Raw genomic sequence first — 12,500 nt, 5'->3', positions numbered from 1 at the left:
CTCAATATCGAGGTGTTTTCATCTGCTCCCCAGGCCCCAAGTGGCTGTCGAGCAGATTAAAATTTAATCACCAAAGCGGGCAACCTCGTAATGAGCCAATAGGCTTTCTGTTGCCTGCATTTCCATGTTTCCATGTTTCCTCCGCCCTTCCTCTGCTCTCTCCCCGCCCTCCCTCCACCCTTCCTCTGCTCTCTCCCCGCCTTCCCTCCGCCCTTCCTTTGCTCTCTCTTCGCCCTTCTTCCGTCTTTCCTCCATCTTTCTTCCGTCCTTCCTCCGTCCTTCACTCCGTCCTTCACTTCCTATCTCTCTTCCAAGTACTCTTTCTCTCACTAAGGAACTCTCCTTCAGGTACTCTTGTTCTCCGTACTCATTCACCTTCTTCCTAGAATCGTAAGCCTTCAAAATTATTCATGATCCTACTGAGAAGAGCAAAGGGAAGTAGTGGTGGTAGTTGTTATTGTTGGTGGTGGTAGTGGTAGTAGTAGGGGTGGTGGTGGTGGTGGTAGTAGTAGTAGTAGTAGTAGTAGTAGTAGTAGTAGTAGACCAACCTTATTATCCCCATTCTCTTTCCTCTCATTCAATTCCGTTCCGTTGCCTTCCCTTTCCTCCCCTTACCTTCCCTTCCCTCACCTTCCTTTATCTTCCCTTCCCTTTCCTTCCCCTCCCATACCCTCACCTTCCCTTCCCTTCCCTTTCCTTTCCTTCCCTTCCCTTCCCATACCTTCCCTTCCCTTGCCTTCCCTTTCCTTCCCTTCCTTTCCCTTCCCTTTCCTTCTCTTTCCTTCCCCTCTCTTCCCTACCCTTACCATCCCTTCCCTTTCCTTCTCTTCCCTTTTCCTTCTCTTCCCTTTCCTTTCCTTCCCTTTCCTTTCTTTCCCTTCCCATACCTTCCTTCCTTGCCTTCCTTTCCTTCCCTTCCTTTCCTTCCCCATTTCCTTCTCCTTCCCCTCTCTTCCCTACCCTTACCATCCCTTCCCTTCCCTTCCCTTTCCTTCTCTTCCCTTTTCCTTCTCTTCCCTTTCCTTTCCTTCCCTTTCCTTTCTTTCCCTTTCCTTCCCTTTCCCTTCTCTTCCCTTCGCCCCTCTTCCCTACCCTTCCTTACTCTTCCCTTTCCTCCCCTTCCCTTCTCTTCCCTTCCCCTCTCTTCCCTACCCTTACCCACTCATCCCTTCCCTTCCCTTCCTTTCCCTTCCCTTCCCTTCCCTCACCTTCCCTTCCCTTCCCCATCCTTCCTTTTCCATTCCTTCCCTTCCCTTCCCTTTCTCATCCCTTCCCTTCTCTTCTCTTGCCCTCTCTTCTCTACCCTTTCCTACCCTTCCCTTCCCTTCCCCTCCCTTCCCTTCCCTTCCCTTCCCTTCCCTTCCCCTCCCTTCCCTTCCTTTCCCTTCCCTAGACTGACCGATTCTCGCCCATCCTCATCAATATTTCAACGCTGACTTCTCTTCTCAAATGTTACCGGGCTAGGAGGAAGTCAGAATGTAGGCCAGTCTTGCATGATAGACGGAAACCTCGTAAAATGGTGAGAAATGTGGGATTGAAAGAACCGTAGGGTGGATTTTTGATTAAGACTCTAGCGTCAAGTCTTCCTTAGAAATGTTACTGAGGTTAGAGAAAGACAAAAATTAAGTCACTCATGAAAAATTACCGGGAAAAATATGGGATTGAGAAGACTGTAGGATGAATTTGTGTCTTCATATCCTATTCCAATGCTTCCTGAAGATGTCTAAAGGGCACTAGGGCATCCTTTACCATACCCGGAGAAAGAGGTATGGCTACTTATATCACTCTGGATGTCTTACGGAAGAGAGGAAGAGCAAAAAGGTCATAAGGGCAGAGAAAGTTAGACTACCTTATCCGTGTCTGCCTGGATATCTCTAGAGAGCGCAACTCTTTCCGGTGCGTGGTGGATGAATGGAACAGGCTTGGCAGTCATGTTGTGAGTGCCAATTCGATCGATACATTAAAAAAAAAATAGATCAGATAAATTCATGGATAGTGACGTTAGGTGGTGTTAGGTTTACAGGATCTGCCTTGTATAAGCTTACCGACCTCTTGCAATTTCCTTATGTTCTTATGTTCTTATATTCTTATGGCATTGTTGCTGCCTTGAGTAAAAGAGGAATGAGAAAAGGGTGACATATGAGCTAGACTAAGAGGGAGACAAAGTGTAGACTGGCTTATCTAACCTCTTCCTGAACGCATTTAAAGAGCACGGGGCCACCTTTTATATAATCCAAAGGAATCCAAGGCTATTTATATCCCTTCAGGCGTCATGTGGGCGGGAAGGGCTGCTGCGGGGCTTCTATAGCTAGCCTCTCGCCGGGCCCTCAAAGGTGACTGGTGACCTTATTCAATTAGTACTTCTCTTTTCCTCCTGTCTTTCTCTTTACTCCTCCCTGCCTTTCCCTGTCCATTTAGCAACCTTTCTACCTCTCCCTGTCATCCCTTGTCCAATCAGTACCCTGTATATCCCTCCCTGTCCTCACCTGTCCTCCCCTGCCCCTCTCTCCATGTTCCTCCATACCTGCCCGCTGCGTCATCTTCCTTGCCCTCTGCTCTTCTTCGTCCCTGCTTCCACTGTGCCGCCTTTCCTGTCTCTCTCTTCTCTCTCTTGTTGCTATGGCTCTCTCCCAGTCCCTCCCTCACCCTTCCACACCCTTTCTAACTGTTCCTAACTCTTATTTATCCTTTCTTCATTCACTCTCACCCTCCCTCAACCAATGTCACCCTTCCTCACTCTTTCTTCATCCACTTTCACCCTTCTACATATTTCAATCACCTTTCCTTCATCCACTCTGATCGATTCTCAACCTTCCTCATCCACCTCCTTTCTTTAACCCAACCTCATCCACCCTTACCTTCCCTTACACTTCCTCACCCTTCTTCACCCTTCTTCACCCTTCCACATCATCCATCCCTCACCCAAGTTCAACCACTGTCACCCCCCTCACCCTTCTCTCACCCTCCCTGATCCAGCCCACTCACTGACACCTTCCATCACCCTTCCTTCACGTAATCTCACCCCTCCGGCCCCAACCCGTAATCACCATCACTTCCCTCCCCCTCCCTCCCCCTCCCCCACCCTTGAAGCCACGGCGTAATGTCATCCTTACAAGTTTCATCAGCATTCCGCAGCGTGGCCGCGGCGGATGACGGATCAATGTGAGGTGAGGCCAGGTGACGCTCCTCCAATGAGAGCCCGCCGCGTGTTTCCAGGGAGCCAATCAGGGGCGTGGATTAGACCCCTTGGTGATTAGATGCTAGTTGTAGGAAGACTATGGAGGAGGAGGAGCAGGAGGAAGAAGAAGAGGAGGAGGAGAAGGAAAAGGAGAAAGTTCGTGGTTCTAATGACCTAAAGAAGTGTATGTGTGTGGAGTAGAAGGGAATTAGGCGAAGGATGGCGAAGGATGTTGAGGAGGAGGAGGAGGAGGGGGAAGAGGAGGAGGAGGAAAAGGAAAGATTCTAAAGAGGAGGAGGAGGAGGAGAGTGAAGAAGGATGCTGAAGGGAGGAGGTGGAGGAGGAGGAGGAGGAGAAGGAGAAGGAAAGATGCTAAAGAAGAGGAGGAGAAGGAGGAAGGATGATAAAGGGAGGAGGACGGGGAGGGGGAGGAAAAGAAGAAGACAAGGCAAAAAGAAGACGAGTCTGTAACGAATTGATTTTTGAATGCTTGGAAAATGGATGAAGGATGTTGAGGTGAAGAAAAGAAAAGAAGACAGAAGTAAGAGGAGGAAGAAGAGAAGAAAGAGGAGGAGATGGACTGTACTGACGAGAGGGAGAACGAGGAGGAGGACAAGGAGGAGGAGGAGGAGGTGAAGTATGACCATCACTGTCTTTTGTTCTATTTGTTTATTAACCAGCGCCATGGACTCTCAACACATGTTTAGCTCAAGTTTACTATTTATGCTGTTCACAAAGACGTGTTTCATCGATTTTCTGTATCCTGCCTCCTTTTGTTTTTGATTCCTGATATTACTGTTTATGAATTCATCTGAAGTATCGATATTCTCTGCTTTTGCTTACTAATATTACAGTTTGCTAATTCAACTTTTTTCATCGATTTTCAGTATTCTGCCTCCTTTTGTTTTTGTTTCCTGATATTACTGTTTATGAATTCATCTGAAGTATCGATGTTCTCTATTATGCCCCTTCTGCTTTTGCTTACTAATATTGCAGTTTGCTAATTCAACTTTTTTCGTCGATTTTCATTATTCTGTCCCCTTTTGTTTTTGTTTCCTGATATTACTGTTTATGAATTCATCTGTAGTATCGATATTCTCTGCTTTTGCTTACTAATATTACAGTTTGCTAATTCAACTTTTTTCGTCGATTTTCATTATTCTGTCCCCTTTGTTTTTTGTTTATTAGTATTGCAGTGTGTGAATTGATTTTTGTATTGATGTTCATTATTCTTTTTCCTTTGTTTATGTTTACTGATAATGCGACGCGTGAATCAATCTTTTCTTTACCGGTTCTCACTATTCTACTCCCTTTCTTTATCTTTATTAATATCACGGTTTGCGAATTCATCTTTTTCATATCGATTTGCAGCATTCCTTCACCTTCCTTTTTATTGTTTGGTGGTCAAATTCGGTTTAAATAAAAATAAAGTCAACGGTCTCTTCCGCCAAACGTCGACTTCCCAACAGATGTCTCCTACACTCCTGGTATTCTACTGATGCTTAATGTCACTGCTGTTCACGAATACATTTTCCATCGATTTCCAATATTCCTTCCCTCGGTTTTGGTTTTGTAGTCCACTTCAAGGAGAGAAGCAAGACACCTCTCCACCCCACGCTGACTCTTTTGGGCACTCAGCAATACTTTCTTACATAGGAGCAGTGATTAGCGGGCTCTTTTTCTCTCATTTACTTACGCCTGAGAGCTGCTTCCTTTACTGTAAAAAAAATGTCCCGAAAGCAATAAAACTCGGCCAAAAAAACTGGAAAAATTCGGCCAAAATAAAAATCGTCGAAAAAGAAAAAAAAAAAAAATCGCCAAAACAGCAAAAAATTCGGCCAAAACGACAACAACAAAAAATCGGACAAAAAGCATAATAAAAATCGGCGAAAAAGCAAAAAGAAAATCGGCCAAAAGGTAAATAAATAAATAAATAAATAAATAAATAAATCTGCCAAAAAGTAAAAAAAATCGGCAAAGTAAAAAAATATCGCCCCCCCCCCACAAAAAAAAAAAAAAAAAAATCGGCCATAAAGTAAACAAAATCGACGGCGACTTCACAAAACCTCGACTTCAGTTCCAAGAGCGATGTAAAAGCGACAGAAGCTTCACATTTAATTCTTCTCAGCGGCTACGAGCATTATTTTAAAACTCAAAACTGGGCTTTAATTTGACATTTCGCCTCGTAAATTCCAAAGGTGTCGGGGCTGCGTGCGATTAGTCTGTCAGCGTGAGGGGGCGGGGCTTACCTCCTCCCTGGCAAATGATTGGCTACCTTGGTTCTCCCTCGCGCATGGTCGTCCCCGGAAGGCTTCGAACGCCCCCCTTCAGGCCCCGCCTCGCAGTACTCCCACGACCAGAGGGTGAGAGGGACCTATCCATGTAGCGTCCCAGAGTAAGTAAGATTTTAAGGGGAATCGAAGGTGAATTACGCGGCTGGAAAGGGATTTGAATGCTCTTTTTCGATGTAGCTAAGGAAGAAAGGGTTTTGTAAAGGAATTTGAGGTCTTTTTTATATATATATAGATCAAGGGGATATGTGTTAGGGGTTTTGAAAAGGGATACGAACTCGATTTATTGTGTAAACTTAAAGAAAAGAGGATTTGAAAAGTGATTTAAACGACTTTTTAATACAAATTTAAAGAAAAAGAGATTTGGAAATGGGATTTGAACGCGTTTTCATGTTTGGTTAAAGATAAGAGGGTTTGAAAGGGATTTTGCAAAGAGACTTGAACGCGTTTCTGTTTAACGTTAGTCAAGGGCATTCGAAGTAATACGTTTTATAATGATTTCTTTTTTTTTAACTTACTGGCGCCATACAGAACGACGACCTGTTATGTACCTGACTGAGTGTTGTAGGATATATGTGTGTGTGTGTGTGTGTGTGTGTGTGTGTGTGTGTGTGTGTGTGTGTGTGTGTGTGTGTGTGTGTGTGTGTGTGTGTGTGTGTGTGTGTGTGTGTGTATTTCATATCGTAAAATTAAATGACGTTGTACAATGATACGTTACCTCGATCATCATCACCACCATCATCATCACCATCATCATCATCATTATCATCACCATCATCATCATTATCATTACCATCATTATCATTATCACCATCATCATCATCATCATTATCATCATCATCATCATCATTATCATCACCATCGTCAGCACTATCACCATCATCAGCACTATCACCTTCATCATCATCATCATCATCATCATCATTATCATCATCATCACCATCATCAGCACTATCACCATCATCATCATCATCACCATCACCTGAGTCACTGTAGCCCGGCCGATGAGCGTCTATTCAAGTCACCCTTCATTGCCAGGCGAACTCAAGGATAGAAGGCAATGCTAAGGATGTTCGCCGTGCATTTTTTTGTACCCAGAATGTATATACCCATAATTAATCGTTACCCAAAACGCAGTGTATTATGCTCCCTGTATAGAAACAAATCGATCATTATATCGTCACCCTCATAAAATAATCGCCTAAGTCATTTTTCAGCGAACTCCAGGTTTTTGTTTACATCAAGTTTTCATCATGTGACGCCCATTTCTGTATAGTTGCCTTCGTCATTCAGGGTTTGAGTGTTCTGGAATTGGCCTTTTCATTTCTGCCTAAATCTTAAGCCAAATGAGATAATGACAGCTCTTTTCTGATTTCTTGTAGAGTAGAAAATAATGACTTAGGCGGTTTGTTTACGAAGGTGACGATATGTATTTAATGATCACTAGAAACCGATATCTCTCATAAGATTTCCCTTCCTTGCACTAGAAGAGGAGGCCATGAAGGACAAGTAAAAAGAAAAAAAAATAGCGAAAAAGGCCGGGAAGAAATTCTATGAAAAAAATCTACATCATATGACCAGTTCCATAGTTCGACTCCCTTGCCACTCAGCGCAGACGACCCTTGATGTGTTGTGAATGATAATTATAAAAATGCTCGGAGAACTATCTTTACCCTCTTATCATCGCCTCCAACCCAATTTTTTCAAACCCTTGGCCTCTGTATAACCTCTTACTGAATAGCTACAAAGTCTATTCAGCCTCTTCCTTAATGATATCTACGGTAGAATGGAGTAGAAGGAAAAGGATAGGCAGAAAAAGAAAATGGAAACTGCGTCTCGGAAAGGAAGGGCGAAAGAAAGTATTGAAAAACGAAAGCGACTGAATGAGCTCCTAACATTTTAAAACCTGTGTAGTTCTAAGGTCTATTCAGTGTCTTCCCCAGTGATGTCCAGAAGGAGAAGGAAGATGATATACAGAGAAAGAAAGCGAAAACTGGATCACGTAAAAGAGGGGAGAAAAGAAGCATTGAAGAGCGGATTGAAGGAGCTCCAGACTCCTTAAAGCTGTTATGCTTGCTCTGTGGTTCAAACGTTCATTCAGTATCTTCCCCAGTAATATCTAAAAGGAGAGAAAAGGTTGAGAATAGAGAAAAAGCAGAAACGAAAAGAAGAGGATGAGTAAGATGACAGATAGAAAGAGATAACGAAAACTGTAATCAGGAGGAAAATGGGAGAGTTGGATAGGAAGGATGTAGAACAGAAGGGATTGAATAGACCATTAAAGGTATCCTATTGTGTATTTTTAAGGGTTATTGAGCGCATTCCCATATGATGTATAGAGGGAGAGGGATCATTCTTTACGCACGTACTTACGATTTTTACTTTACAATAGAGTCTTAAGATTTACAGTCTACCTTGCTGTTACATTGTCTAAAGAGCTCGCTAATTATATACACCTGAGAACTACGTTCGTGCTATAATGTCACGGTGTAGCAGCTTGTACAACCCCTGATTAATTATCCATGGACACGAGATTCCTGTCGGGAGCATAATGTCACGTTTGAAAAGGTCATCTTACGTCACTACCTTTTTTCTGTGTCTTCAAAAGTGTATAGTGCTTGAAATTTTTACCAAGCCCGTCCATTTGCGATATTTAGAATGCTTTTAGTAATGAATTTTGCTCCTGCAGTTATTTTAAAGCCAGGGCAAGAGTAATATCAGGTGTGCTATGTTACGTCTTTTATTTGGGGTTATTCGTGAGTGCAGTGTTTTAAAGTTTACAAGGCCTGTCTTTCTGCGATATCAAGACGTTTCTCAGTTTCTCAAATCAGTGCAAGAATAATGCCAGAGTTTGAAGGTCGTCTAATGTAATTGCTTTATTTGCGCGTTTCCAAAGAGCAGTGTTTGAAAAGTTTATTGAGCCTGTCTTTCCGTGGTATCAAGATTGCTTGTACTGGTTGTCTATGAATGTGTACCTGCAGTTATTCCCAAACCAGTGCAAGAGTATCAGGGTTTGATGGTACTGATTTGTTTGCGTATTTCCAAAGAGCAGTGTTTGAAAAGTTTAGTGAGCCCGTCTTTCTGTGGTATCAAGATTGCTTCTGCTAGTTGTCTGTAATTATCTGCAATTATTCCCAAACCAGTGCAAGAGTATCAGGGTTCGAAGGTCGTCTGATGTTATTGCTTTGTTTGCGTGATTCCAAAAAGCAGTGTTGGAAAAGTTTATTGAGCTTGTCTTTCCGTGATATCAAGATTGCTTTTACTAGTTGTCTATGTATATGTATCTGTAGTTATTCCCAAACCAGTGCAAGAGTATCAGGGTTTAAAGGTCGTCTGCGTTACCACTTTCCTTTGGTGAGTTTCGTGACTGCAGTGTTTGAAAAGCTTACGAAGCCCTTCCTATGGTATCAAGAATGGATTGACTGGTTATCTATGTATTCGTATCTTCAGTTATTCTCAAGCTAGTTCAAGGATTAAGGGCCGTCTATGTTTGTGTGTGTGTGTGTGTGCGTGTGTGTGTGTTCATGAGTGTAGTGTTTATAGCATGCCAGGCCAGTCTCTCTGTAATATCGAGAATGTGTTGCTTTTTAGGTATCGACGTTCGTGCAGTTAGTCCCAAGCCAGCACTAGAATGATGACAGGGTATGAAGGTTGGCTATGTTGCATCTTTAATTATGTTCATCTGTGTGTTCGTGATTGCGGTGGTTTAAAAGTTTACTGAGGCCGTCTTTCTGTAATTACAAGAATGTTCCTACCAATTTTCAATATTCATGAAATTCTTAAGCAGTATTTATGTTTCACAAGCATCGGGGTCAAATATTTTCTTGTGTGTGTGTGTGTGTGTGTGTGTGTGTGTGTGTGTGTGTGTGTGTGTGTGTGTGTGTGTGTGTGTGTGTGTGTGTGTGTGTGTGTGTGTGTGTGTGTGTGTGTGTGTGTGTGTGTGTTCGTATTCATGAGTACAGTGTTTTGAAATTTTAATAAGCCAGTCCCTCCGTGTTTTTTTTTTTTTTAATAAGTCGTCCATGTGCCTGAAAACTTTGAGTCGGTGCAGAAGTATTGAAGTTTAAATGCCATCTGCGTCAGTCATTTTTTGTACGTCCAAGTTCGAGGTTTCAAATATTTACAGACCTTTCCACCTCAGTCAGGACACCTCTCCTCCCGACGTTGACCTGTCTTTCGGCCACTCCTCTAACTCTTTTTGGGAGCAGTGAGTAGCGGGCTTTTTTTCACATTTGTTACCTTTTTTTATGCCCTTGAACTGACTCCTCTGCTGTTAAAAAAAAAAGTTCGCTCGTCTCAACCCAATTCAGTGCATGTTTTAATTCTTCACTCGCAGATCAACGGTTCATTTTTGACGGTGTGATGGTTTTGGAAGATTAACTCCACCTGAAATTGATCTCTCATGCGGCCACCTTTTTTTATTTCTTTGTAGGAGCAGTGATTAGCGGGCTTTTTTGTTTTCATTCGTTTTTGCCCTTGAGTTGCTTCCTTAACTGTAAAGAAAATAACTAGCCACCCGTCTGACTGTGGCAACGAAATTCTTATACTATGTCAATATCGGGGAACTTCTTCATGAATACATTATCGAGGTTGGCAAAGTCTTAAGTACTCACGTATTATCCATATCACACTTCTGATGGTGTTTTAATTCTACAAACTTTTGCTATTCTTCTCCCTCGCGATGGCCACGAAATTCTTATACTATGTCAATATCGGGGAACTTCTTCATGAATACATTATCGAGGTTGGCAAAGTCTTAAGTACTCACGTATTACCCATATCACACTTCTGATTGTGTTTTAATTCTACAAACTTTTGCTATTCTTCTCCCTCGCGATGGCCATGAAATTCCTCTTCTACCATTAGCGAGGAAGTGTTTTCATTAATACTTGCTCAAGATAGGAAAAATTGCAGACATGTCCTCCATGCCTCACTCATAACGGTATATTAATTCTACAAGCTCTTTCTAATCCTCTCCCTCTCGTTGGCCATGGAATTCCCCTTCTGTCAATAGCAAGGAAGTTCTTTCATAAGTAAGTTCTAAAGGCATGTTGGAAGTGCATTTCGAGACGACATTGTAATACTAGATCCTCCTGCTACTATGATAAGGGTTTGAAGTGTGTGTGTGTGTGTGTGTGTGTGTGTGTGTGTGTGTGTGTGTGTGTGTGTGTGTGTGTGTGTGTGTGTGTGTGTGTGTGTGTGTGTGTGTGTGTGTGTGTGTGTGTGTGTGTGTGTGTGTGTGTGTGTGTGTGTGTGTGTGTGTGTGTGTGTGTGTGTGTGTGTGTGTCCTTCCCTTCGTATCGTCTCCTATCTTACACTGTGGTTAAGTCAGAGAGAGCAGAGAGCAAGGGCTTTTCGTCTTTGCGTCACCCGTTATTAGGTGTAAGAGTCTCATGTTGCTGTTCCTCCTCCTTCCCTTGGCCAGCACACTCCCCTATGCATGAACCTGTCCATTATTACTGACAGGCCTTTGGGAAGACGCTCCTTTTCCATACTGACACATTTTCCTCAACATAAAAGCTTTCGTATTGACAGACACATGGTAAGGCACTATGGGACGTGCTCTCAGACTTCTCCGCCTCTCACATCAGGTACTTCCAAAGGCCGAGAGAGAGATTAATGAGGTTTTCTTGGGCGTGTTTTGGGGTTCATGGTACAGAAGGAGGGTCACACTACCACCAGGGTCATAAAGCTACCCCTGAAAATCCCCGAAACTCCTACGAAAGCCTTGTCAGAACTGTGTGCTTGGGCGCTGAAATGTTTAAGAATAAGACACCATGAGCTCAGGAGATAGTATATGTACCGTTATGACAGTCTTCTTCACGGCAAAGCTTTCGATCATTGCTATCAGGCATTTGAGAAGGCAATTTAATGTCAGAAAAACGGTTTATATTCGCGACGTCACATTTCCACACACATAAACCTTTGAATTATTACTGAGCAGCCATTTTGAAGACATTGTGAGCTTACGGATGTTTTTATATGTATTCTGTCATGTCTGCTCATTGATTCCGAGACTTATAGGGAGTTAAGAGTGAATATTCAAGAGCAGTGAAGGGCAGAGTGAAGGAATAGTTGATAAGCGAAGAGAAGGAACTGAGTAGACATTATTGAAGACAGTATAAGCTCTGGAAACTCTTTTATTTGCTTTCCTTTATGTCTTATAAGGGATTCTGATACTGTTACATTGGATAGAGAGACGATTGTTAACACATGGAGAGAGGGAACTAAGCAGAAATGTTGGAAAGACATTATAAGCTCTGGAATGTGTATATGGTTTTTGCTTCATGTTAGATAAGAGATTCTGATACTGTTACATTGAATAGAGAGACAATTGAGAGTCAGAACGTGGGAAGAGGGAACTAAAAAAGCTATTCAGAACGACAATATAGATGGAAGAAAGTGCGTATTGTTTTTGCATCATGTTAGATAAGAGATTCTGATACTGTTACATTGGGTAGAGAGACAATTGAGAGTCAGAACGTGGGAAGAGGGAACTAAAAAGCTATTCAGAACGACAATATAGATGGAAGAAAGTGCGTATTGTTTTTGCATCATGTTAAATAGGAGATTCTGATACTGTTACATTGAATAGAGAGACAATTGAGAGTCAGAACGTGGGAAGAGGGAACTAAAAAGCTATTCAGGACGACAATATAGATGGAAGAAAGTGCGTATTGTTTTTGCTTCATGTTAAATAAGAGATTCTGATACTGTTACATTGAATAGAGAGACAATTGAGAGTCAGAACGTGGAAAGAGGGAACTAAAAAGCTATTCAGGACGACAATATAAATGCAAGAGTGTGCATATTGTTTTTGCTTCGCGTTAGATGAGCGATTCTGATACTCTTACATTGAGTAGAGAAATAATTGATAGTTAGTGCGTGGAGAAGGTGAGCTAAAGAGACATCCAACGAGACATTATAACTGTAGGAAAGTGTTGTTTTGCGTTACTTTATGTCCGAGTAGCGATTTTGAAACATTTACGTGGAATGCAGAGACGATCAATAGTTACTACGTGAGGAGGAGA

The 12,500-nt window shown here is 42.4% G+C and overlaps 1 protein-coding gene across 50 annotated transcripts in view; it reads left to right on the top strand.

Moving 5' to 3' along the window:
- Positions 1 to 5,512: 5,512 nt before the first annotated feature.
- Positions 5,513 to 12,500, top strand: part of LOC127002063 (ionotropic receptor 25a-like) — a 43,491-nt gene continuing 36,503 nt past the window's right edge. For all 50 annotated transcript variants that reach the window (XM_050867484.1, XM_050867491.1, XM_050867480.1 and 47 more), the window contains exon 1: positions 5,513 to 5,573. The gene's annotated coding sequence lies outside the window, so the exon portion shown is untranslated. The remainder of the gene's footprint in view (positions 5,574 to 12,500) is intronic.

Source organism: Eriocheir sinensis, chromosome 22 (genome assembly GCF_024679095.1).
Source record: "Eriocheir sinensis breed Jianghai 21 chromosome 22, ASM2467909v1, whole genome shotgun sequence".
Lineage (NCBI taxonomy): Eukaryota > Metazoa > Arthropoda > Malacostraca > Decapoda > Varunidae > Eriocheir > Eriocheir sinensis.
This window is presented reverse-complemented; position numbering and strand designations above follow the sequence as displayed.